The sequence below is a fragment of the Acinonyx jubatus genome, chromosome X, assembly GCF_027475565.1.
Source record: "Acinonyx jubatus isolate Ajub_Pintada_27869175 chromosome X, VMU_Ajub_asm_v1.0, whole genome shotgun sequence".
In the NCBI taxonomy this organism is placed as follows: Eukaryota; Metazoa; Chordata; class Mammalia; order Carnivora; family Felidae; genus Acinonyx; species Acinonyx jubatus.
The window spans coordinates 109,444,688-109,466,207 of NC_069389.1; positions in this window are offsets into that span (position 1 = coordinate 109,444,688).

Here is a 21,520-nt window from a genome sequence, read left to right on the forward strand (position 1 = left end):
GAGCCGAAGTCAGGCAATCAAGTGACTGAGCCCCAGCCCACGCGGAACCCGGAGTAAGTTCTGTGCCAAGAGCGTTTGTCAGTTGCAGTTCAGGAGTTTCTTCCTGCCCTCACTCCGAGGATGAGGATTCTGGCATCTGACGCCCCACAGGTGTCCCCCTGGACCTTGGTGACACCTTACAGCCTGCCACGGGGCCCACCTGGCTTCCCCAAACAAGGAAACCTTCCCTTCAGCTCTTCCACTGTTAGGGACATCTGGGAAGTATGATCTGTCTTTTCAGTACAGAGCCGCTGGATCCCCCCATGGGGATACCCACGGCGTCTTAGACACATTGGTGGGGAAAAGACAAGGCTTGGGCCAAGCCATGGCAGCAGGACCTCCCTGCAGATTGTCCCAGATAAAGTGACAAATTTCTCCAAACTCACTCATCTCATCTCTTTAATCTACCAGACGCCCCTGTGGCCAGCGTGAGCTTGGCAGTTAGCCTGTGACAACCCCAGAAGGCCTTGCTGTCCATGTTCCCCGTCCACACAGCCCCCACTTGCTCCTGTGTAATAGCTCAGGGGGTGAATTACACTCATTCTCCTGTCTCAAGAACAGTTTCTTTTTTTTCCAGTGTGTTACATGTGTTTCCTACATCTGGGGAGAGAAAGGAAACTTGGCCAGTGCAATTCGTCCAAGTTATTTACCTTCAAAAGCCATGCTCTTTTTTAGGGGTGATGCATGATTATGCAAGTGTGTGTTCCTTGGCTCACGCCAGGAAGATTCATCAGTGTTCAAAGATAATATGCACCACTAGGATTGAACCTCTAATGTACTGTTTAAGGAAAAAGAAATGATTCCCAGAAGGCTGGCATCTTCTGTAGCCTGGTAAAATCGGATAACGTTTCCTGAACAAATTCCTCAGCCCGGAAGCTCTATCTTGAATAAAGCTGAAAGCAGACCGCTAAATCCCCACCCAGGTCAACTCCTACATAATCCCAGACTTCGATTTCCGGTTTTCTCTACCCGTTCTTTGTTTCTTTTCCCACCTCACTTCCAAAAGGCGAACTTGAAAAAGCACCTCTTCAACTTACTTTTGGCATTTGACTCTTGGAATTAAAAATGCACACCACATGGGGGCCACCCTTCACACACAAAGGTGGGGTGGCGGGCCCCGTCAGAAGTTGATAATCTTCTGAGATGAGAGTTTGGGGGTGAGGGGTGTAGAATTAGCAGATTGATCAAGGTCCGAAACTGGAGGGGCGCCTGGGTGGCTCAGTCGGTGAAGCGTCCGACTTCAGCTCAGGGCGTGATCTCACAGTTGGTGGGTTCGAGCCCCCAGTGGGGCTCCGTGCTGACACTGAAATTAGTTATCCCTCCACAAACAAATGCTAACTGGAATATAACAGTTCTCTCTCTCCCATATAAACAATCTCTGCCCTGTCAATAATGGTCTCCCTCTTGATATAATTAATTGAAAATAATCTAGTAAGCCATTTTGTATTTCCAAATGTGCAGTAATAATGCGACGGCCCATTTCAATTCCTTTACTGTGTAAGCGTTTAAAACCGTACGTCCCTGTGAATTTTTGTAGGATGGTGGTTTTATCGCAATTTTTAAAATAAATTGAATTAAGATTAAATGAGGCCTCAAAGATCTTCTCAAAGTGAAGTCTGGTTATTTATTTTTGTCCTTTTAATCATTCTGTATGCTTTGAAGCAAGTCGAGTCTATTAATTTACAGCAGTTACGGTTACTTTTTTGGTAAAAACTGTGACACTCCACCAATCTTTCCAAATGAGTAGCCTTATTTATTTATTTATTTGTATTTTTTAATGTTTATTCATCTTTGAGAGAGAGAGACAGAACGTGAGTGGAGTAGGGGCAGAGAGAGAAGGAGACACAGAATCCGAAGCAGGCTCCAGACGCTAAGCTGTCAGCACAGAGCCCAACATGGGGCTCGAACTCACAAACTGTGAGATCATGACCCGAGCCGAAGCCGGATGCTCAACCAACTGATCCACCGAGGCGCCTATTTATTTATTTGTTTGTTGTTTATTAATGAGAGAGTAAGAGCAGGGGAAGAGCAGAGGGAGGAGGACAGAGAGAGGATCTGTAGTAACCTTTGTGCTGACAGCACAGAGCCTGATGCGGGGCTCGAACTCACGAAACTCGTGAATCGAGCATGACCTGAGCCGAAGTCAGGCCTTCAACCGACTGAGCCACCCAGGCACCCAGAGCAGCCTTTTCTTGATGCTACTGGGAACATAGACTGAGGACCTCTGTGTTCCAGTCCCGGCCCCTAGCCGGCCAGGTCTCAGTTTCTTTTTGGAAAATGAGATGATCCTGAAGTCATTTCCGGCTCTGATGGCCTTCGTTGGAGGCTGCAGGTCTGCTGGAGGCTGCAGGTCTGCCCTTCGGCAGCAGGGAGTGCGGATCCCCGAGTGAGTGCCTCCCCAGGCCGGAGCCTTAGCCTCTGCTGTTTGTGGGCAGTCCCCAGCCAGTGACTGAGCGTTATAGGGGTACGAGGGCCTGGCCATTTCTGCCCACCGTGGGGCTCCTCTAAGGGGCAATATTTGTTCCAGGTTCCCGTTGAAGGGGCTGAGACTTTGTCAGATCCCCATCACGGTCTGCGTCTCTCCCTGTTCACCTCTGCTTCCTCCCCCCTTGTATCTTTCACAGGTTGGAGCCCCCCCCCAACCCCTAAGTTCACACCACTAGCCCTTTCTCAGTGCCTGCTTCCTCTTCCAGGGTCAAAGATCCTTGCGATTACCGTTGGGCACCAGATAATCAGGATAATCCCCCTGGTTTATGTTAAGCTGATTAGCAACCTTAATTCCATCTACACCCTTAGTTCCCCTTTGCCGTGTTGCAGAACACATTCCCAGGTTCCGGGGATTAGCCCGCGGGCCTCCCTGGGGCTGTTATCCTGCAGGCCACATCAGGTCTGAAAACAACCTACCTATCAGATGTAAAGGTTTCCCCCTGAGGCCATCATATCTGAGGACCTCTGTTTAGCAAATCTGCATATCAGATACATTTATACGCACTGATATGGAAAGCTGTGTCATTAATTGAGAAAGGCAGTTACAAAATAGCCACTTTGGTATTATCCCCTCCTGCTTTTTGGAAAGGCAGTAACGTGTTAGTGTGTGTTGGGGTCGGGGGGAGGTTGTTGCTTTGCACAATGCCACAAAATTCCAGGGGTACCAGTCACATTCTATCACGATATTCTTTTTTGTTTTAAATTTTTTTAACGTTTATTTTTGAGAGAGAGGGAAGCGGAGGGGCAGAGAGAGAGGGAGACACAGAATCTGAAACAAGCTCCAGGTTCTGCACAGATTCCGACATGGAGCTCGAACTCACAAACTGTGAGATCGTGATCATGATCTGAGCTGAAGTCAGACACTCAAACGACTGAGTCACCCAGGCGCCCCTATCACCATATTCTATGTGACTAAGGCTCTCTCCAAAACCCAGGTGTATGTATGTATATGTATATGCGTGCGTGTGTGTGTGTGTGTGTGTGTGTGTGTGTGTATCCAGCATATGCGTATTTGTACATGCCTAGGAAATGCAGAGATACTGGGAGAATCTCAGGCAATCCAGCAACAGTGATTTCCTTTGAGGGGTGGGTTTGGGGAGCTGATGTGGGGTGTCGTGTGTATTTGGTGATGTGAAGGAAATTTTACTTTTCACGTTACACCCTTTGGGGCCGTTTGACCTTTTTACAAGCATGGATTATTTTCATGAGAAAATAGTTTTTCTATGTGTCTTATGCAGGAAATTTTTAGAAAATGAACAGGGGTTATCTCCAAGTGGAGTGATAATTGTGAAACCGCAAAATAGGTTCTGTTGTTTCAAAGCTTGTCTGATAACAGAGACCAATCCTCTTTCTGAGTCCTGTTCCTTGTTCCTTTTGTGAGCCTGGAAGGAAGTAGTAACACCCCTTGGGGCAGACACAGCCTTCAGATGCATACATTATTTAAGGGATTCAAGATAAATCATTGCCTATCAGGAAACTATTAATAACCTTCTTCGAGAAATACTAATGACCTGTGTTCAATGAGTATTTTCTCTCTTGATTACTTACAACTCTGTAGACAGAAAAATGAATTTTTAACAACATCTATCGTCTGTTCCGAAGTTACCGTCACGTGCCCTGCCGCATGTTGAACCTCACAGCGACTTGTGCAATCGACAGACAAGGAAACTGAGGCTCAGGGAGGTGTAAACATATTGCCAAAATGGGAGAGGGGAGGGAATGAGCGTTTATGTGCCGGTCACAGTAGGTGCTTATGAAGGTGTTGTTATCCCCATCTTGCAGATGGGGAAACTGAGGCTGTCCGAGTTTCGGTTATTTCCCTCAAGGCCACGGTCTTACTCCATTCGGGGTGCCATGGCGAATTACCACAGACCCGGCGGCTTATAAACAACAGAAACTGATTTCCCACAGTTCGGGAGGCTGCAAGTGCAGGTTCAAGGCACAGGCAGATTTGGTGGCTCATGAGAGCCCGCTTTCCTGGTTCGCAGGCGGCCGCCTCTTTGCCGGGTCCTCACAGGGGGAGGGGGCGGGGACGTTGTTCCCTGGAGTGCCTTCCACTGGAGCCCTTCCCATTCTTGAGGGCTCCACCCTTGGGACCTAATCACCTCCCAAAGGCCTCACCTCCAAATGCCATCACTAAATATTTTAACCCCTTATTTTGACAGAATCCTGCGTTTAAAGGTCTCCAAACTCATTCTCCCAGCCCTCGGGGAGCAAGGGTGGTTGGCCGACAGGACCTCAGCTCAGAGATTTGTGACAATTACTTATCGTTTACCTCGTTATATATAATATATTCGCTTAACACCACTGAACTGCACACTTGGAAATGGTTCAGACAGCCAATTTTATGTTATGTGCTTTGTACCACAGGAAAAGAAAATTGGTTGAAAAACCCCTGAGAGGGGCGCCTGGCTGGGTCCGTCGGTAGGGTGTCGGACTCTTGATCTCAGGGTCATGAGTTCCAGCCCCACGTGGGGCGTGGAGCCTCCCCCCCAAAATAAAAACAGGGGCGCCCGGGTGGCTCAGTCGGTGAAGTGTCCGACTTCGGCTCAGGTCATGATCTTACAGTTTGTGGGTTCCAGCCCCACGTCGGGCTCTGGCTGACCGCTCAGAGCCTGGAGCCCGCTTCGGATTCTGTGTCTCCTTCTCTCTCAGCCCCTCTCCCGCGCGCTCTCTCTCTCTGTGTCTCTCTTTACCTCTCTCTCAAGAATAAACATTAAAAAAAAATTACAAAAGAATAATAAAAAAATAAAAATAAAAACCTCTTAGAGAGTTCTGGGAACTTTAAAACAATGTTCTCCTCGCACACATAACCTATGTATGAAACAACCCACCGATCTGAGCCCTCAGAGATTCTCTTAAAGAACCGTTAACTTAAAAAACATGTACGCGTCGGCTGTATTTGGACGCACCACTAGATGGTACAAAAACCTAGATTTCTGGTAGTGATTTGCTCATGGTGTGAAGGCAACAGCACAGTATTTAATTTGAAGCCCTCGAAGTGCGTCCTGTATAAAGCTGGAAAGCGAAGTAACACCTGGAAAAAACAGCATCACATTCTCATTTTCTGTTAGTTTGCTTTCCGCCAGCTAATGACAAAAAAAAAAAAAAAAAAAAAAGCACTTTGGGAAAACAGTTGGGATCTGTTTTCAAAAATTTCCAACCCCTTGGCTGGGATTCTGTGTGTCAAAACCTAACTGCGTTGGTGATATGTCCACTCTAACTGGCTTAACCTCAGCAGCTTCTAAAATTAGTGAAATTATGAAAGAAGCATTTCCTTCCATTTCGAGGTCGGCAGACCTCGGTACCTTGAAAGTATATTGTCATTTGCACTGAGAAGAAATACTTTGGAGTTCCAAAAGGGGAAGTAGCAGGATTCCATTTCTATTCAGTTAAAAACAAAAAACAAAAAACAAAAAACACGACAGCCAGGCGGAACAAATCTATGGTGTAAAATGTCAAGGTTCCAAAAGCAGAAAAGACAGACCTCCGTCTGCTCGTACCGCTGACACTGAGCTTGATTTCACCCTCAAAAGCCGAAGGTCAGTCTTCAAGACTCCACTGGCGAATGCCATAACCTACAGCCACGCCAGGAGGTTCTGGAAATTCGGGTGCACTTTCTTACATGCGAACCAACGCGTTTTGTGTTGCCAGCAGAACAAATAATCAGTGGATGTTTCAGTCAGGCAGAAATCTGGCCAAGGAAATCTTCAGACATAGTTGCCGTTATATTACATTACCTGGTGCTCATCGGGTTGGTGATTCTGGATAAACTGGAAGGCATCCCTGCCACCCCTTCTGAAAGAAAAGAGCCAGCTTTGGGAAGGGCAATACTCATGTCTGAGTCATCTTTGTTTGATCATGCCTCGCACAGTGCCTCGTCCCGTAAGTTTTTGTTCAATTAACAAATGAATGAGAATAGCACTGTGCCACTGACCAATTGCCATTACTGTCGGCTGGCTGACGAGGACAGCAAATGAACTTTACGGATCCTTCTTGGACCCCCGGTCCTCACCCCCGCCCAAGGATCCCACAGCTCCCTGGACTTCCCTTATCACGGCAAAGGTGACTCCGTGTTTATCCGACATGGCTTGTTTCCTTGTCTGTGTTCCTCGCCAGACAGCGAGCTGCGGGTGACCTGACCATCACCACACCCCCCAGCGCCATGTCTCCGGATGACAGCATGCATGCAATATTAATTGTACTCTATGGTACAGAAGTACGAGGTCAAGGCTAAGGAATGATGGATTTAGCACTCCTTCGTCAGGTTTCCTTGCTCAGCCAACTGTGTGACATTAGACAAGCAACTTGGCTTCTGGGAGCCAGACTCGGTCAGAGTGCTTGGTTTGGGGACAGCTCGTCAAGGGGGCTCAGGGCATTGTCTTACCCCGGGGCTTGGAGAGATCTAAGGCTGGAGGAAAGAAGAGATTGTCCCTCTAGAACAAAGTTGACAGAGGAGGCTCGCTTCTAGCAAGTAGGAGTAAGGCCTTGTTTCTTTACTGGGGTTTGTTGTGAGCATCTCACCCCTGCCATTGACTACCCTCAAGGTGAATTCATAATTGTGGATATGTGTGTGTGTGTGTGTGTGTGTGTGTGTTTAGAATTCCTAAAATGTTTGAGGAATAAGCACTGCGATTTACTGAGTGCTCATCGCGTCCCAGGCTCCGGGCTAAGTGCTTTAGATGCATCATCTCATTTGATCATCACAATAACCCTTCCCGTGGGGAATCAGAGTCACTCTTTTGCAGGCAAGGAAAATAAAACTTGGAGTGCTGAAGTGAATGACCCAGCCCACGCAGGTGGTAAGTTGCAACGCTGGGATTCAAGCCTTGTTTTGTCTGACTCCAAAGCCCATACTCTGAACCCCTCCACTCAGCTGCTGTAGAGTAATTAAGGGGCATTAAGGTGGAACCCTGTAAAAGCCAGAGAATAAGGTAAATAAATAGAAAGCTTTTGCCTTCTCTTGAAAGGCCATTAGTTCCAGCAAGCTCTTGGTGTCAAATGGAAAAAATAATAAGCTGGGCCCATCAGTTAGCAGAAGCAGGCAGCCCACTTTACCAGGATGCTGGGCCCTTCCTCCTACTGCTAGCTAAAATAATTACCATCTATTCAACCACTTTAATGACTCCCTACCTGGGCTTGTGCGGCTTTCATTTGGCTCTCTACTTCGCTCTGGAACATCAAATTATATGTAGATAGGCGGCCCTCCCTAAGGGACCTTTGAAAGCACGATTTAGAAAAAAAGAAAAAGAAAAGAAAAAGAAGCAGAAGTCTCCAGTTCTCCATCTTCTTCTTTTTATTATTAAATATAATTCATCGTCCAGCTGGTTTCCATACAACACCCAGCGCTGATGCCATAAGGTGCCCTCCTCGATGCCCATCACCCACTTTCCCCTCTCCCCACTCCCCCCCCCCCCATCAATCCTCAGTTTGTTCTCAGTATTTAAGAGTCTCTTACGGCTTGCCTCCCTCCCTAATTCTCAAATCTTCCAAAGCCAGGAATTCTTTCCAAATTCTGTGGGACCTTTTGTCAAACGCATTCAAGGGGTAAGCTGTCCTCCCCTCCCCTCCCCCCACCCCTCCGCCCCCGCGCCCCCGGGGAGAGTTTCGGACCTCATGGATGCTGCGCCTAAAGTTAACACTGGGAATGGCCTTGGTGACTTCCGGTTGCCCTAGTTTTCAGGCCGAAATTTGCAAACTGCTTAGGTTGGGGGAAAACATTTTAGTCAAACCGGGCGCGATTTCCACCCCTTTGGAGAGAAGCCAAATGCGGTGCAAGGTTAGAGATGGAAGGAGGCCCGGCCCGGATGCGGTGCGGAGGGGGCTGGACTCGGGGGTCTCTGCTGCCCTCTGCTGGCCGCAGGCCGGTGCCGTAGGCGCCGAGGAAGTGACTTGGCGGTGCTGCCCCGAGGCTGGGCGGCGCCCGGAGCGCTGTGACTTCCACCAACTCTGCCATTTTGCGAGAGGTCCCTAGCGAGGTGCCACGGAGACAGAGAGGACAAGTTCTCGTCCTTGTCCTTGGAAAACTCGGTGTCGCGGGGAAGGCAGATTCCCAGGGAATTACAATGAAGTGCGTAGTGTCACAGGAGAGCGACGAACAGGATCTCTGTGTTCTTTTAACCGGCGGCACTGAGCTCCCACCCTGCGTCAACTGCCAAGTGACGTTCTGGGCACAGAGCTTCCTTGTTGTCGCGGTCCTCTTAGCGCCCATCTCATTTGGGCGGCACAACAAACTGGCGAAGGGATGCAGAGCCAAGGGGAGTATCCCCATTACATGGATTAGGAAACCGAGGCGCAGATGGGTTGCACGTGTCGCCAGTTGGAACGGAGCCGGCTGGCAGGGCACAGAGCTCGCACTTAACTGTGACTTCCCACCCACTCCCTTTGCTGTGGCACACAGCTTCATGCTGCTTACCGAGAGCTCAGAGGAGTACCGGTGAAGGCCAAGGGCTCCGGCGTCCTCCCACTGCCTAGCTGTGTGGCCTCAGGCAAATTACTTCTCTTCGCCTCGTTTCCCCCATCTCCGGGGCAGAATTCCTTCCTCCAGGCTCCGTAGGCGGGGGGGGGGGGGGGGGGGGGGGGGGGGAACCGCCAGGGGGAATGGGACTTGTAACATATTCTTGTTAAAAACAATGTTGGGCGCCTGGGTGGCTAGCCCCGCGTGGGGCTCTGGGCTGACAGCTCGGAGCTCGGAGCCTGGAGCCTGCTTCGGATTCTGCGTCTCCCTCTCTCTCTGCCCCTCCCCCGTTCATGCTCTGTCTCTCTCTGCCTCAAAAATAAATACACGTTAAAAAAATTAAAAAGAAATAAAAATAGCGTCTTCAGCGAGTGGGTGATGTGTCGATACTGCTCTGGACTCACCAGTGAGGAATCGCATGACGTTCACGTCAAGGACCGGACTTACACATTAGTTTGTGTAATGATATTAATTTGTTTCAATTATATTTTAAGAGACAAAGATGCTTCAGATACATTTTAATACGAAGGGTTGGCTCCGGTTAACAGGATATGTGTCCAAGAAGGTCCGTGTGATACGCACACACATAGGCAGCTGGAGAATTTTATCTGGCTGGGAATAAATGCATTTTGGAGCAAAAGGGGGAAAAAAAGAATGAAAGCCCCCTGAGAAATTCTCACGCGAGGTTTTTAAATCATAGACAATTTGTCATCGGACAAAATTCATCTGATCCATACCTGCAAAACGAGGTCGTTAGAAGCTGGTCCTGGGAATGCGGGGCGAGGACTTAATTCTCTGGATCCCATGACAACCCATCCTCCCAGTTTTCTCCCCTCCTCAAATCTCTCCGAGGCTCCTCTTTGGCGCCTTCATGAACCTCTCTTTCTCTACCATCCCCTAAGTGTTTGCGCTCCCCAGGGATTTCTCCTTGGCCAAGGCTCTCACACACTGTACCCTCTTCCTACATGCATCCTTTTCCATAACATCAATGACCACTGATGACTGAGTTGATTGCTCCTAAGTCGATTAGGCGTCTGACCCTGGATTTCGGCTCAGGTCATGATCTCACACTTTGTGAGATCAAGCCCCACGTCGGGCTCTGGGTTGTCAATGAGGAGCCTGCTTGGGATTCTCTCCCTCCCTCTCTCTCTGCCCCTCCCTCGCTTGGGCTCTCCCTCTCTCTCTCTCTTTCTCAAAATAAATAAATAGACTTAAAATAAAATTGAGATATAATTTGCATATCCACCCTTTTAAAGTGTTCAGTTCAGTACTTTTTAGTAAATTCACAGTTGTGCAACTGGCCCCACAATCGAGTTTCAGGACACTTCATCACCCCCCAAAAGATCCCTCTTACCCGTTAGCAGTCACTCCCCATTCCCAGCTCCTCCCACCCTTGAAAACAACTAATCTGCTTTCTGTCTCTTTGGATTGTGCCCCTTCTGGGTTTTTCATATAAATGGGATCATAAAATACGTGGTCTTTTGTGTCTCACTTCTCTCACGTAGCGTAACGTTTGCAAGCTTCAACCATGTTGTAGCATGAATCCGAATTTCATTCTGTTTTATGGCTGAACGGTATTCCATTGTATGGACATACCACATTTGATGTCTCCATTCGTCAGTTGATGGACACTTGTGTGGCCACGTATTTCTGGTTTTCTTGAGTGCATATTTAGGAGTGGAATTTCCGAGTCGTACGATAATCTATCTTTAGGTTTTTAAGGAACTGCCGAAGCATTTTCCAAAGTGAATGAATATGCTGTGTTATACCCCACCAGTCACATATTTCCGGGAGGGTCGAATTTCTTTGGGACTCAGTCTTGATTCCTCCCTGTCCCTGAGCTCACACGGCCAATCAGTCACCGAAGTCTTGGCAATTTAACAAGTTAAACATCTCTCCCAACTGTATCTTCGTCTCCTGTCCTATCGCTATCGCTTTGGTCCATCCTACATCATCTCTGGCCTGGACCATTGCAATTGCCTCCAAACTGGTTCTTGCCTCTGCCTTCTGTCCTCCACTTGCTGTCACCATGGGCTCTAGTAAACAGGTGCCTAACACCATCATGGTCCTCCTTGAAACCCTTTAATGCAGTGGCTCTCAACCCTAGCTGCACAGCAGAATCACCTGGAGAGATTTCTTTTTTTTAATGTTTATTTATTTTTGAGAGAGAGAGAGAGAGAGCATGGGAGGGGCGGGGGAGGGGTGTGGAGACCCAGAATCGAAGCAGGCTCCAGGCTCTGAGCTGTCAGCACAGAGCCCAAAGCAGGGCTGGAACCCACGAACTGCGAGATCATGACCTGAGCGGAAATCAGACACTCAACGGACCGAGCCACCCAGGCGCCCCCACCTGGACAGATTTCTAATATCCTGATGCCCATGTTGCACCCAAGGCCAATTAAATGGGGATCTTGGGGGTTGGGAATCCAGGCATCAAGCCCTCCAGGTGATTCTAATACATAGCCAAATTGGAGAAACGCTTTCGTGGCTCCCTGTTGCTCATAGGCTGGAGTTCCAGGTCGTTAACATCATCCTCAGATTCTTCACCATCTGACCACCCCCCCAGCACCTCTTCATCTGAATCTCTTACCCCTCCCGGCCTCACATGGAAAACCCCAGCCAATGTTGACACGGCCAATGTTATGATTCTGACTCAGTCTTAGAATGTCCCCAAACCTGGACTTCCTCTTATGCCCAGGACCACAGAGGTTACTCGGCTGGACACAATCCAGACCACCTCCACTGGGTTTCGTTCCCCTCAGGCCTTTAAGAGTTCCCTCCTGGCCCCCTGCCCCGCCGGTGGCTCTGTCGGTTAAGCGTCCGACTTCAGCTCAGCTCACGATCTCATGGTTCATGGGTTTGAGCCCTGCTGGTGGTGCAGAGCCTGCTTGGGATTCTCTCTCCTTCTCTCTCTGCCCCTGCCCCACTCGTGCACTCTCTCAAAATAAGTAAATAAACTTAAAAAAAAAAAGAGCCTATTCTCCATTATTCCACCTCTCTTGGCAAAGGAGCCCGAAACACACTCTTCTTTGCAGCTTGGCCTTTTAAAATCAGCCCTTCAGGCTTTCATTTTTGGCTCGTTGTTTCTGTATCCAAACTGAAAGCCCACAGGGAGAGAAACCCATGCCGCAGAGTGACTCACGGGGTGGGGGGGGGGGTGCCAAAGAACCTTACAACGCCCACTTTCCAATCAAGGGTGACTAAATTGTGAACTAGCACCGTCCCCACCCCCTCCTTTTTAGTTCCTCACTTGCCTGCTATCACCTATTTTATAATTAGTAGTCGATTAGCATGAAAAAGATCTCCCTTCCTGAATGCGGCCTCACAATTGGGTTTTTCAACTTCTGACCCAAATTGCCGGACACTTTAGGGTTGTTGTTTGTGTGCCTGCTTGCTTTTTTTTTTTTTTTTCCACTTGCCAAATCCCTGAAACACATTTTGAACAAAGCAGCTTCAAGGCAGAGTTAGGCTGTTTCTGCACGCGAACAGAAGAGCACCTAACTTTGTGTTTCCACCCGGGGTAGAAAAACGACCTTTTCCTTCTGTGGGAAACGGGATTCAGTTTTGCACATGATACCGAGTTTGTATTCCAAGGTCAGGACTTGCCAAATCAGGGCTCTCTTGTTTTCGGGGAGGGTGGGGATTCCACACAGCGGGTCTTTAGGGTGCCCTTGATGCGTGGCACTGCCGCTTTCTCCTCGAGAAGGTTCCTCTCGCAAAGCACCCCACTTCCTTTGCAAAATTTACTAATTTCGCTCATCAGCAAAAAAAAAAAAAAAAGTCTTTTTCACTTCTTTGTGATCATCTCCCCAGCTCAGCAACTTAATGGCCCTCTGTCACTTTGATTTATTCAAATGATGCGAAATGTCAACCTATTGAGGTCTGGAGGGGACCGTGGGTAGTGTCACCAGTGCCCTGAAAAGCCAACGGATTTCAGCTCTCTGAGCGGATGTCAGAGAGGGTCAAAGCTGAGCCCGCGGGACCTCTTCCTCCCAGGCTTCTCAGTGGAGTGACTCCGGCCAGTGTGAATGGGGCCATCCTGGAGACAAGGAAAATGGTCACGGAGACCACGAAGCAGAACCTGTCCATCCCAACCAGTCTGATCTCACTGGATGGGCAAACACAGAGGCGATCTCAACGACGGTGCCAGCGGTTGAGGACTTTAGGTGAGGCCTCATGAATCGGTCTGCAGAGATGGCCTCTCACGGTGCTTGGCACCGAGGTAGGAAGCACCCATTGCATGTTGGCATTTGCTCTGATTAATGCAAGTTCACGTCCCCAGGGTGCCACTGATGGCCGACTTGGCCCCAAACACCCTGTGAGTGTTCCCGCGGTTGTCTCCTGCCGGCGGCTGGCCTGTCGCTCCGGTGTGGTCAAAAGCACCGCCGGAAACCTCAGGGAAAGGCCTACATTCTCCAGAGAGCGCTGGAATCCAGTGAGCTCTGCTGGCTCCCGAAATAACTGGATTCGTGTCTGAGGCCTGGAAAGGCGAGAATTCTCATTTGCTCTACGGGAAATTTGGTGCGGATTTCGCAGTAAGACCAGACCTACACCGCCTTGCCCTGTTGTCAACAGGGAGCAGCACTTTAGCTCAGTGTGAAGGAAGTTGGTCATGCGGTGCTATATATAACAGGGCTCTGACCTTGTTCTTAGCTGAGGTCACATCGGCTTCCTCCAGAGCCTTTGCCAAGTGGCCTTTGTGGTTGAAGAGCACACAGAGCTCTCTCTGAACTTCTTTGTAGGGAGGACAAAAGGATCAATTTTTGCCTGGCTGGCTGCAGTGAACGTTAGGGAGTGTCCTCTGTGCTCGGTCGCTGGACAGTCCCAGCCTAAGTCCTCACCAAATTCACACTCGAGTTGGGGACACAGATGGTTACGGGCTGTAGCCAACTCCTGCTGGGGCCTGAGATTTGATAAATGTTCAGGAACATTGCAAACAGACTGTGAAACACATCATTATGACAAGTAAAATTATGCAGACTGACTGTTAAATAAAACATAATTAAAACAAAGGTCGTAGGGGCGCCGGGGTGGCTCCGTCGGTGGAGCATCCGACTTCGGCTCAGGTCATGATCTCACGGTTGGTGAGTTCGAGCCCCGCGTGGGGCTCTGTGCCGACAGCTCAGAGCCTGCAGCCTGCTTCCGATTCTGTGTCTCCCTCTCTCCCCACCCCTCCCCTGCCTGTGCTCTGTCTCTCTCTGTCTCTCAAAAATAAATGTAAAAAAAAATTAAACAAACAAAAACCAAAGGTAATAAGTCCTCAAAGCTTATCACTTCCTAATCATTTTTCTGCCTTTTATTATTCTCCCTGCTCTTGAGGCAATCTACTGCTACTGTATCTGTATGGTGGAAATAATATATATAATATAATAATATATAATAATATATAATGCGGTGCCACTGGCATATCTTCCCAGCTTTAGTGCTGCGTGGCTTCACCCTGGTAGCCTGAGATTGGCCACGGTAGGTGTATTTATATCCTGGAAATCGGCAGTCATTATAAACTAGGATTTTTTTTTCCCCAGGAAACAAGTTATTAAACATTTACCAGCACAGCACCAGAAAGAGACTAGCACATAGGTGATCACAGTAAATCCAGTGGACCCATGGGATTTCAGTGTAGGATGGGGGAGTGTGACGAAGTTATCACAGAGGCAGAAGTGATGGAATGGATAAGATGTGTTCCTAGCCCTCGGGGAGCTCTCAGTCCAGTGGGAGAGACAAAGGAAGAAACAGATGGAAGGAAATGCAGGGTCAAGTGCCCTGTTGGGACCTGCTGGGGCTGCTCTTGAAGCACAGAGGAGGGGCGCCCTGTTATTGGGGGTAAAGGAAGGCTTCCTGGAGGAGGTGATATGATTTCTTTTTCAAAAAATAATTTCTTTAATTTTGCTGAACTTTTTCCTTTGTTTTTTTTTTTAATTTTGTTTTACAGTTGATTTATTTTTTAGAGAGAGAGACAGAGTGCGAGCAGAAGAGTGGCAGAGAGAGGGAGACACAGAATCCGAAGCAGGCTCCCCACTGTCAGCAGAGGCCAATGCGAGGCTTGAACTCATGAACCGTGAGATCATGACCTGAGCCGAAACCAAGAGTCAGATGCTTAACTGACTGAGCCACGCAGGCGCCCTGCTGAACTACTTTTTTTAAGTTTATTTATTTTCTTAGTAATCTGTACACCCAACATGGGTCCCCAGCTCACGACCCTGAGAGCAAAGCTCACATGCCAAGGCACCTGGCTGGCTCAGTTGGTGGAGCATGCGACTCTTGATCTCAGAGTTGCAATGTGAACCCCACGTTGGGTGTAGAGATCAAATAAAAATAAAATTTTAGAGGTACCTGCGTGGCTCTGTTGGTTGAGTGTCTGACTCTTGACTTCAGCTCGGGTCATGATCCCAGTGTCATGGGATCGAGCCCCACATCAGGCTCCATCCATGCTGAGCATGGAGCCTGCTTAAGATTCTCTCTCTCTCTCCTTCTGCTCCTCTCCCGTGCTTTCTCTCTCTCTCTCCAAATATAAAATAAAATAAGGGGCGTCTGGGTGACTCGGTTTAGCATCCAACTCTTGATTGCGGCTCTGGCCATGATCTCATGGTTTGTGAGATCGAGCCCCACGTCGGGCTCTGAGCTGACATCACGGAGCCTTCTTGGGGTTCTCTCTCCTAATCTCTCTCTGCTCCTCCCCTGCTCATGCTCTCTCTATTTCTCTCTGTAAATAAATAAATAGATAAGCTTAAAGATAAATAAAATCTCGTTTTAATATAATTTACGGTCACATTGGTTTCCATACAACACCCGATGCTCATCCCGACGAGTGCCCTCCTCAACACCCATCACCCACTTTCCCCTCTCCCCCACCCCCAACAACCCTCAGTTTGTTCTCTGTATTGGAGAGTCTCTTATGGTTTGCCTCCCTCCCTCTCTGTTTGTAACCCTCTCTTCCCCTTCCCCTCCCCCATGGTCCTCTGTTAAGTTTCTCAAGATCCACAAATGGGTGAAAACATATGGTATCTGTCTTTCTCTGACTGACTTATTTCGCTCAGCATAATACCCTCCAGTTCCATCCACGTTGCTACAAATGGCCGAATTTCATTCTTTCTCATTGCCAAGTAGTATTCCATTGTATATATAAACCACATCTTCTTTATCCATTCATCAGTTGATGGATGTTTAGGCTCTTTCCATAATATGGCTGTTGTTGAAAACTCCGCTATAAACGTTGGGGTACAAGTGCCCCTATGCATCAGCACTCTGGTATCCCTTGGGCAAATTCCTAGCAGTGCTATTGCTGGGTCACAGGGCTTTGCTTTATGTCAGGTCTGACCAAAGGCTTCCAGCTTCTGCCTGAATGTGGGCAGAGGGCGGAGCTGGGGAAATTGGGTGTGTCTATGGAAATCTGACCTAAATGGGACCGATTCCCTTGTTTAGGGGAGCATATACTAAATCCCATATTCAAAGGTCTGGTGTTTGCTAAGCCCTTGGATTTCACGGACAAAGCATAAGCCACGCCATTCTCTTCTCAATAATATACATTCTTATAAACACCGCAACCTAACTTTAACAAGCAAAATTGGCCCAGGGATAAGGATGGAGAATATTCTGGCATACGTGTGAGGGTCAGGCACCTTGAATTGTGAACGGGTCCCAACTACAGAGAATCTAAGAAATGGTGTTGTGTCACTTTGGTAATAAATGTCACTTGGGGAAAATACCTACTGTCTCTTTGCATTTGGTGCCTTAAAAAAGAAAAAAAAAAAAACTAAAGGTCAGATTAGCACCCGAAAAATGAAAGTAGAATGGAGGTGAGGCAAGGAGTAGTGTACCATTTTAGTCCATGCCGAGAGGAAGCAGAGCGAGTTATCCGAGCACCCAGAGGTGAAATGTCCGCCCTTCCGTGTTACAAACAGGATTAATCCCTCTGCAAATGAACTCTTGGAGGGAAACCTGGGCTCAGCTCTTGCCGAGGCTTTGAGTTGTCATTTACTCCTTTGCATTCTACTCCGGTTTCTTGTTTGCAGGGAACAGAAACCCATCAGGCTGGCTCGGATGAAGGACGGGTGGGGAAATTGAATTCATCCTGGCATCGGCTGTATGCCAGGTTCTGAGCGAGGAGTCCCTGATAAGCAGTGACTAGGATGGGACACGGCCCCCGTCCTCAGAGACGATATCGTCTAGCAGAAAAAGCAAGCACTAAACTCACAATCACACACCTTGTTATGGAACCGTTAAGTGTGAACTGCCCTCTGAAGGAAAGGACGGGAGAGACTGTGAGATCCCATAGGGCCCAACCTAGTGGGACTGGAGGAAGGGGTCAAAGAAAACTCCCCTAAGGAAGTGATATTTATCACTTCATAATGTATGTCAATGTTGAATCACGATATTGTACACCTGAAGCCAACATAATATCGCATGTCAACTACACTTCAATAAAAAAAAAAGTGATATTTGGAAACACTTAGGAGTTTGCTTTCAATTGCGATGAAGGAGGCTCATCTGGTCCAAACTCAGCATGAAAATTGAAAAATTAAAACTCAGAAACGGTGTCGAAAAATAATCCTCCAAATCTATTTTGCACTTGCAGGATCCTTCAACAAGAATGCTCAGTTATGTTCCCGGATCTTCCATTTCCCCAGGGGGTTATTCCTTGGATACTCCTGACAGAACGCTGTTTAGCAGGGCATCTCAAATGTGTGCAGGAACAGCACTGTACCCAGCCCGCAACCCAGAAAGGAATTGTCGTTGGTGAATGGATGGCCTTAGTCATGGGAATGATAGGACCCAACGGTTGTGGGAGGGCTAATTATTATTTTTTTTAAATTTTTATTTTGGGGTGATGTTTACCTATTTTTGAGAGAGAGACAGAAAGAGCGCAAGTGGGGGAGGGGCCGAGGGAGAAGGAGACGGAATCTGAAACAAGCTTCAGGCCCTGAGCTGTCAGCGCAGAGCTCGACGCGACGCGCGGGGCTCGAACCTGCAAACCGCGAGACCATGACCTGAGCGGGAGTCAGACGCTGAACCGACCGAGCCACCCAGGGGCCCCGGGAGTGCTAATTATTTACACAGGACGTTATGGGATTTAAAACTCAATCCTCTGTCTTCACAAACAACGGTCTTGGTCCACTCAGGCTGCTCTACCAGAATACCTTCCACTGGGTGGCTCAAACAACTGAGGTTTCTCTCTCAGAGTTCTGGAGACTGCGAAGTCCAAAATCAAGTTAGTAGCAGATGCGGTGTCTGGTGAGAGCCCCTTTCCTGGTGAGAGCGCGTGTTGCCGTGTCCTCACGCGGTGGGAGGGGTGAGGGGTCCCTTTCATAAAGGCACTAACCCCGTTCATGAGGGCCCCACCTCAGGACTTCGTGACCTCTCAAAGGCTCCATTTCCTACTATCATCCTATTTGGGGGTCAGGGTTCAACATATACATTTGGGGAGTGGGGATCACACATGCAGTCCATTTGCAACAACCGTTTATTTTCCTAGGGCTGTAAAACTAATATCGCCAATGTCTTGGGTTTCATACTTTACGTGGCAGGTATTGTGTGCTTTTGAGAGTGCTACCATGTTTCTGGAGTTACTTGCCATCTCAGAAGTTGGAGGGAAGGCATTTATTTGCATTGAGCCCCACCCACACCATCCACCTTGCCTCTAAGAGCGACTAAGAGCAACCTCCTGAAGGTGATTCGATACCTCAGCAGACGCCGAGCCGCTGAGCAGGATCCCAATTTTCCCTTTCTTACAGCCATCTCTCTGTCACCCCCCGGGACAACCCTGGGTAGAGGAGGAGGCCCCTTCCCTCCCCTCAGCTAGTTCTCTCCCAGAGACAACCGAGTGGTCTAACCTAAGAAAGCCAACTGACCTCAGCTTTGTGCAAAACTCAGCACTTTCCATTTTGCAGAAACTGTTGTTCAGTTACATTTGCATAAAGAGGGCCTTTTCCTCTTTACATTTCACTTTGAATTCCACCTTTGGCTGAACCCAAATAGCAGAGTGAAACTCAGCCAAAACCACAGTGTAGACCCCAAAGAAGAAAAGGTTTACTTGAAACCTGAAGGTTTTCTCAAAAGTTTTTGAGGGGGCGCAGTTAGAAAGGACCAGCCTTACTCAGATTCACAATAAGGAGTGAAATCTAAAACCATAGGTTCTCAGGCCTTGGCTACCATTATTAATGGACTCCTGGCAGCACCACTGCGAATTGGGCTTTTACTATTTGCCCAGGAGATGTCATGCTAAGCATTTTTATTATCTCGTTGGCTCGTGCAAGCAACTGTCTGGGGTAGTTATGATCAGGACCCCACTTTACAGGTGAGGAGACAAGGCTTAGAGAAGTCAGCACAAACTGACTCACATTCTCACAGCCCGTGAGTGTCAGAGCTGGGATTTGGACGCACATTTACCTTGGCAATGCCTGTGCTCTCAACCGGGGTCAGCTAGAGTGGGAAATATTTGATTCTTTTTTTTTTTTTTTTAACATTTATTTATTTTTGAGACAGAGAGAGACACAGCATGAACGGGGGAGGGGCAGAGAGAGAGGGAGACACAGAATCGGAAGCAGGCTCCAGGCTCTGAGCCATCAGCCCAGAGCCCGACGCGGGGCTCGAACTCGCGGACCGCGAGATCGTGACCTGAGCCGAAGTCGGACGTCTAACTGACTGAGCCACCCAGGCGCCCCTAGAGTGGGAAATATTTGAACTCGTGATAAGCTCATTTCCAAAGCAAAGGAGCAGAGGGTCATCATGTCTGGATTCCTGTAAATTAATGCCAAGTATCATACCTCTTATATATACAAATTATATATACATATATACTCTCTAACGTTTAGGATGCCGGCACTCTTGTTAACTCTCGTTCTGACTAGACATGAAGTCCACCCTTAGGCAAGTGCTTCTTACTGTGTTCATAAAAATGTGTTTTCTTGCCCATCTTGGTAGCAAGGAAGGACGAGGGGGAGGCAGCCTGATAGAGGACCCAATGATGTAGCTAGGTTGAAAAAATAATTTTGGTTTTCCTTGGGTTGACCACAACGGGCAAAGCCGCTCACTTTGGCAATATTACTTGGGGCTGTTATACATGGGGACAAGTTTGGATCAGGAAGGTAGATAACAATAGCACTAGTAAAGAGCATATATTACACACCTTCTCAGTTGATGGACTTCATACACGGAGTCTCCCATTTGGTCTCCAAATGTTTTTTGTAACATCTTATCTTGAAATAATTATAAATTCCTGGAAGGTTGCAAAGAAATGCCCAAGAAAATCTTAAGCAGCCTTCTCCTAGCTTCCCTTAATGTTGATGTCTGATACAACTCTAGAAAAATATCAGAGTCAAGAAATTGACATTTGTAAAGTCCACAGAGCTTATTCCAATTCTGCTGGTTGTACACACGCATTCGAGTGTGTGTGTGTGTGTGTGTGTGTGTGTGTGTGTAGCTCTATGCAATTTTATCACACGTCAAGATTTATACAACCACCACGACAATCAAGACACTCAACTATACTATCCTCACAAAGCTCTCCTGTTTTACACCGTAGCCACAGCCATTCTCCTCCCTCGTCCCTGGCAAGCACTAGTCTGTTCTCCCTCATTACAATTTTGCCATGCTGGGAATGTTATGTAAATGGACTCACACAGTAGCTACTCTTTTGAATTTTTTCAAGTTTATTTATTTCGAGAGAGACAGAGACAGTGCAAGCAGGGAAGGAACAGAGAGAGAGGGACAGAGAGAGAATCCCAAGCAGGTTCTGCACACTTAGTGCAGAGCCTGATGCAGGGATCAAGATCACGAAACCATGAGATCATGACCTGAGCCAAAACCGAGAGTCGGATGTTTAACCAACTGAGCCACCCAGGTGCTCCTAGGTACTCTTTTGAGATTGGCTTTTTCTCCCTCAGCATAATTCCCTAGAGACTCACCCAAGTTGTCACATTTACAACTTGGTGCATTACCTTTGTATTGCTGAGTACTCTTCCATAGGGTGGATGTATCACAGTCTGTATAACCAGTCACCTACTGAAGGATGTTTGGGTGGTTTTCAGTTTGGGCTATTATGAATAAAGACGTTACCAACATTTGTGTACAAGTTCTTGCATGAGGATTTAGAACCATAAAGTTGTTTGTGGTATTCCTTTATTATCCTTTGCAGCATCTGCTGTGATATCCTTATCTCATTCCTGATATTGGTGATTTGTGTGTTTTATTGTTTTTCTTTTTCTTTACTTTGAGAGAGAGCATGAGTGGAGGAGAGGCAGAGAGAGAGGGAGAGAGAGAATTGCAAGCAGGCTCTGTACTGTCTGCATGGAGCCCAATGTGGGGCTCAAACTCACGAACCTTGAGATCATGTAACGGAGCCGAAACCAAGAGCTGGAGGCTTAACCAACTGAGCCACCCAGGAGTCCCACTGATGTTGGTGATTTGTATCCCTTCTCTTTTTACCTTTTCAAACTTGCTAGTGGTTTATCAATTTTATTGAGTTTTTTTTTTTTGGAAGAATCAGCTGTTTGTTTCATTAATTTTCTCTACTGATTCCCTGTTTTCAATGTCATAGATTTC